Genomic DNA, 6,688 nt, shown 5'->3' with positions numbered 1-6,688 from the left:
AGTCCCGCCCATGCCCCGCCTCGGGGTCAGTGTGCAACAGCAGGGCTCCGTCCCTCATTGCCCTACCCGTTCCCCGCCACGGCTCGCCGCACCACCGTCCCAGAGAAGCCCCTCAAGTGGAGCCCCGCCCAGGCCCCGCCTTAGGGCCCCTCCCCTCGACAAGGCTCCGCCCACACCTCCAGATCCCGCCCCGCGAAGGGCGTGGAGATCTTGCCAACCTTGACTCAGGAAAAGATCAGGAAGGCGGACTTCTCAGTGCGACTTGCCAAAGTGGGGCGCTCTGGGAACCTCTGTGATCCCTGGTGTACCCTATTGCATTTTTCGGCCCTGGCTGCGTGTACATAGAGACTTTAGAAAAAAACACCACGGCCCTTGCAGACACAGACCATGTCTTTTTTTGTTCAACACGGAATCCCTATTCCACTAGAACAAGGTTGCTACATTGATAGATGAGTGACTATCCGTATTCCTAAAAAGTGATCATAGTTGCAGAACATCATGAGAATAAAGGATGGCATTCAACTATGTGTCTAGGAATAGTTCAATCGGCAAACTTGTTGTATATAACTTACCACAAAAGAATTTTTAAAAATTTATTACTGTGATAAGAGAAGAACCCACATAGTCATGTAGTCTTTTGTCAATTAGGAGCTGTAAAATTGAGTAGTTCAATAAAGTTTCTATATCAAACCTGAAGTTGAGCTAGAATTTCTTGTCAAATTATCTGGCAGAATTGGTAGACAACTTGTAGGACACAGCCACAGAATTACCCTGTGACTGGTTCAGCTCTACTGTGATTCAGAGTTCTCTTCACGCTGCTGGATAAAGTTTCCTTTTCCTTTCCTTAGCAAAAATACAGGTTTCCTGCATTTTACACTATTGGAGTCATATTCTCTGTCTTCCAAATGTAAATTAGATGAGGATTCTACAACTGGAAGGAATTTTAGTTTGCACACTTTGTTCATGACTGAGCTGGGAGTAGAATCCTTAGGTCTGTTCTCTGTTCTTGCATTACAACAATTATGGCTGACTTCATCTAGCTTTATTGAATGTAATCACACAGCTAAATTATATTATTTGATTCCAAATAATCTGATTGTTCTTCCAAATAAAATCCATTCTGGAAAGATAAAACCATTGAGGATATTAAAACAATGTTGCATAGTTCATGACAGTAGTTTCAAAGGAACTCCCAAAGTGTGAGCACAACAATGAATTACTTATGTCTGCTATGGACAACATACTTGGGTCCACCTCTGCTCAGATTCGTATGTCCAAATTCTGAAGGTGAATCTTTCCAAGCTGAATGTTGGAGATGGGGAGCTGTGGCAAGTGATTAGATCAGGAGGGTGAAGCACATCCTTGAGGTGACCCATCCTTGATGTGGATGGGTTGAAACATTACTGTGTAAGCGTCATAGTCTTCCTCTCATCCTCCCCTTCCTGCCTTACCTTCTATGTTCTACACACAAATCCATCACTGCTGTGACATTTCATCAAAAGTGTGTTCATACATTGCATGCTATCTACCAGCTTTAGTAAAAAGCTACTTAGGATAATTACTTACATATTGGTTAGTGCCATCAGTATCTGTGAACTCTGTTATAGGACAAGCCCTTCTCAGTGGGCAACAGTGTGGGTAGTAACTCTAACTCTCTAACTCACTGCTGTTGTTCATCATTTCTTCTTGAGAAAGAAGCCCAATGTGGGCTCCAGGAGTGATCTAAAAATGTTTCAATCTCTTTCGCTCACCTCATTTATGTGGTTGTGATAATATATTTCCCCTATTAATTTTGACTTCACCTCACAAAATCTTGTTGGAAGTTCATATCCATCAACTCCACATATTTATATTTCTATTAACTCGTTGTAGTAGATTTCTTTTCCAACAGAGTAGATACTTCTGATCAATAATGCACACTCAGTTCTGAAGTTGTTTTACTTTTATAACCTTGCTATTTATCTCAGGGTAGACTGTGTAGTATCCAGGTTTTTTTTTTAATTTTAAAGAGAATAAAACAAGACAAACAAAACAAAGCAAAACAAAACAAAACAAAACAGAACAAAGTAGATAAGAGCCAAACAATGCAAAAACACAGGATTTCAGAACAAGTCAACAGGAAATCAACAGTGGCTACCACAATGTCTCTTGTTTTCTTCAAAATAGTTGTCCATACCTTCACACACAATAAATTAATACAACTCAAAATAGTATAAAAACAAAGCAGAAGAAGGAGAGCCTCACAGGCCTTCTAAACCAGACACTAGAAAATGAATAATGGCTACTATAATGTCGCTTGTTTTCTTCAAAATACCTATCCATGCCTTCATACATATTGAAATCAAATAATTGAAAACACACTAAAACCAACCAAAACCAAGACTAAAAGCATTACGGGACTTCAAAACAAAAGGATAGGAAATCATCAATGGCTGCCATGATGTCTTGTTTTCTTCAATATAGCTGTTAATTCCATGATATATAATAAAATCAATTCTTGTAAACTCTTTAGGTGAAGTTCTAAGTACATATAAACCTATACATGTACATCTATCCTTTCTGTATTAGAGGGAAAAACAAAACAAAACAAAACAAAAGTATAAGAAAAACAAGAAAGGAGCATCAAATAAATAACTATAACAGAGCTCAAAAGAATAACAGTATAGGCTTTCAAAACAATGTGATAGGAACATGACAAATTCTGTTGTTTTGCATAGTTATCATCAAAATTCTTACTCAAATTACAAGACATAGTCATGCAAAATTGATATAATCCGATGGATGTTAACTGTTTTTTTTCCCAAGAACTAATAGAATTAGTAGTACAATCAGCTTAGTAATTTTTTTTTGTCTTTTTTTTTTATTTAAGGAGAAAAGAAAAAAAAAACAGAGAAAGGGTACAAGTTATACAGATTTGCAGAAAAAAAATGAACAGTAGGAAATCACTAGTTAATGGATTACATATTGTCATCTTAGAAATAATTGTTCAAGTCACAAAATTAAAGCTTGTAGAGTGGACATTCCAACAATGATACTGCTAACAGTTCTGTTCAATGATCCAATAAAACTCTGTGATATCATTTTTTATCTTATACACTTAAATATACATGCAGTTATATAGTTTAGAGCACTTTCTTTTCCTCTCTTTTGTACAATGACTATTACACATTTTGGGTTTCATTGCTCCCACGGTTCTTATTACTTTTTTGGAAGAGAGTAAAACCAAATGTGACATAACAGAACAGAATCGGTCAAGTCAAAAGGGTGGACATAATAGATAATGTGAAAACATAATACAAGGTGATCAACAATGGTTACCATAATGCCTCCCGCTATCTCTAATAGAATTGCCTATATCATTAGTTATAATACAATTGAACAAAACAGTAAAGAATAAAACCGACAAAACCAAAACATTGGAGACATTGCAGGTCTTCAAAAGTAGATAAAAGTCAACGAGAATGGGCGTTATAATGAATCTCATTATCTTCACAGCTGATGCCTAAATTTTCGAACCTGATACTATCCAGCAAAACAGAATAGGGGAACATCAGTTAAAAACCAGATGGTGAGAGTAATACAGGGCTTTAAATCGAGGTAATGGAAAGTCAAAGTGGGTTACTATAATATATCCTGCTATTTTTTCCTTTAATTAAAAGGATAAAAATAAAAAAGTAAATAATGGAGTGGAGATTGAGATAAAAGAGGGCATAACAACGAAACAGCACAGATCAAAACATAACCATTTACGCAGAATAGTGTTTCACCACCAGATAATCCTGACCTAAAAGTAGTTACCATATTGTCTCTTTCCTTGAAATCCTTGAGTACAACTTCGTATACTGTAGCATTAAGTATATCAAAACAATGTAAAACCATTTAAGAGAATGACAGCATTACAGAGAATTTCGAATCGACTAACAGAAAATGAACAATGGTTTCTGTATAATCTCCTTGTCTTTAAAAGGTTTTTGCTTATACTATCGTACATAATAAAATCCAGTAAGATACAACCTATTTAGACCATTGGAGACAGAAGGACAAAAGCTAGATGAGACTTCAAAACAAGATGATACTAAATCAGTATTACCTATTAAGATGTCATTTTCTCCAAAAAAGCTGTTCCTATCATCCAATCTTCTCTGTCTCATTTCTGTTGAGCTCTTATTCTGTCAGTAGCTGTCAGTTTGTCTTCTTCACTTTGTTCTCTGCTCCATTCGTTGTGGCCTCCACTATTTCTGGATTCTTTGTATTTTTCTTTTTTTAGAATATCCTGCAATACTCTCTGTAGAGTTGAATTGGTGGTTGCAAATTCCCCCAGTTCCTCTTTATCCTGGAAGCACCTTGTTTTTCCATCAATTTCCAGGGACAGTTGTGCAGGATATCTCAATCTTGGCTGGAGATTATTATCTTTCAAAGCTTGAATTATTTCCCCCCACGCTCTTCGTGATTTGATGGTTTGTGCAGAGAAATCTGCTGTAATTCTGATGGGTGTTCCCTTGTAAGTGGTCTGTTTCTTGTCTCTGACAGCTTTTAATATTCTGTTCTTGTATTGAATTTCTGGAATTTTTATTATTATATGCCTGGGTGTTGCTCTGTTTGGGTTGTAGGTGGCTGGGGTCCTGTATGCCTCATACATCTGAGTATCTTTACCTTTTGCTAAATTAGGAAAATTCTCCTGGATTATTTCTGTGAGTAGCTTTTGTAGTTCACTTGTTTGTGTCCCTACTTCTTCTTTTATGTTCTTAATCCTTAAGTTATGGATCCTCTTATCATCTTCTTGTCTTTGTATTATTGCTGTTTGTTTCTTTGTTATTTTTAAGAAGTTTTTCATTTCATTCTCCCATATTACAAGTCTGCCCTCCAGTTCAGATAGTCTGTCCTTAGTTTCTTTCAAGCTGTTATGCCAGTCTTTGATAGACTTCTTAGTATCTTGGTAGTCCCTTTGAACCTGCTTCACGTATTCTATGCTTTCTCTGTTTTCTCCATCAAACAATTCTCCCCTTTTTTTCTGTTCTTCCATTCCACCACCTGTTTTTTCTTGGGTGGTACTTAGCATTTCTCTAACTATTTTGCCTACTTCTAGCTTCAGGTCGTTGATAACTTCATTCCTGAATTGGTCTATGAGGCTCTCTATATGGCGCCTTATGTGTATTGGTGCGGTGTCTGCTATTGCCTGATTCTCAGAATTGGGGGCCGAGGAGCCTTTCTTGTTGCTGCCTCTTCCCATGCTGCCTCTTCTTCTCTGTTCCTTATATAAGTAAGCTTATATAAGAGGCCCAGCTTCTCTCCCAGTCAGCCACAGCCTGATCGAATTGCGCCAGTTAAGTGTTCCAGCTCACCGCTGCGCACCAGGGAGTTACGGACCAGGCAGCCTACGCGTCTCCCCTCCCGGCCACCGTCAGGCTCTGGGATCTGGGTTGGGACAGCCTACGGGATCCGCCAGCAGCGTCACGCAGGCCAGGCACTTTTCACCAATCCCGCCCGAGAGGGGAATGTGTGGCTGGAGTCGCCACCGCGCCCTGCTCCAGCAGGACTGCTCCGGCCCAGAAAGTCCGCTGGAGTCAAACTGTGGCTCAAACTGTGGCGGAGTGTCAGCCTCTCTCACTCACCTCGCCACAAGTCAGAACATGCCTCCCTGCCCGTCCTGTTTTCGACTCCGTTCGCAGACTCCCGCTCCCAGAGTTTCCGCGCGTCTCTCTCCTTGCCGAGCCGATGTAGAGGCAGCCAGCCACCGCGCGGCGGGAAACCCAAATCGCGGCTTCCAATGGCGCGGGGTCCAGCCTCGGCAGCAAGGCTTTTCTGTTCCTGTTTTAGCACCAGGACTGCATTCCAAGTTGGTTTCTCTCAGCCGAGTTCGTTCCTGAGTCAGCAGAGCATAACTCCACCAGCTTATGTCTCTTTAGTCCGCACCATACCTGGCTTCTGAGCCTAGTTTTTCAGAGAGCCTCCGGCAGTTGCTGTTATCTGTCCGCCATGTTCTCCCGGAAGTCCCAGCTTAGTAATCTTAAGTGTATATACAAATTTTCTTTTTTCTTTTCTCTTCCTTTTTTTCACCTTTTCCCTGTCCTAGTTATTTTTTTCCACTTTGAACAGTTTCTAAACATCTCACAATATTTATTGAAGATTTTGTATCTTTTTTACTCTTTCAGTTTCTTATGTTAGGGAGACAATATAGTACTTACTCATGTGAGTTTGATTTATTTCAATATGGTCTCAAGTCACTTCCATTTACCTATAAATGCCTCAATATGGTCTTTCTTTATATGAGTAGGATTCCATTACTTGAAAATATCACATATTTTTTATCCATTTCTCAGTTGATGGGTATTTGGGTTGTTTCTAAGATTTAGGTATTACAAATTATGCTGTTATAAACATGGATGCACATATATTACTGTAGTATGATGTTTTCAGTTCTTCTGGGGCTATTCCCAGAAGCGGAATAGCTGGATCAAATGAGACCTCTAATCCCAGCTTTTGGAGGAGCCTCCAGACTGATTGCCACAGTGGTTACACCAGTCTACACACCCACCAACAGTGTAGAAGTGTTCCCTTTTTCCCCACGACCACTCCAGTTTTTGTTGTTGGTAGTTTCTTGAGCATGGCCATTCTTTCTGGAGTGAGGTGGAATCTCAGAGTTGTTTTACTTTGCATTTCTGTAATGACCAATGATGTGGAACATGTT

This window comes from Cavia porcellus, unplaced genomic scaffold, assembly GCF_034190915.1.
Source record: "Cavia porcellus strain 051 isolate PalLab524CR breed Dunkin Hartley unplaced genomic scaffold, mCavPor4.1 scaffold_8, whole genome shotgun sequence".
Classification (NCBI taxonomy): Eukaryota; Metazoa; Chordata; class Mammalia; order Rodentia; family Caviidae; genus Cavia; species Cavia porcellus.
This window is presented reverse-complemented; position numbering follows the sequence as displayed.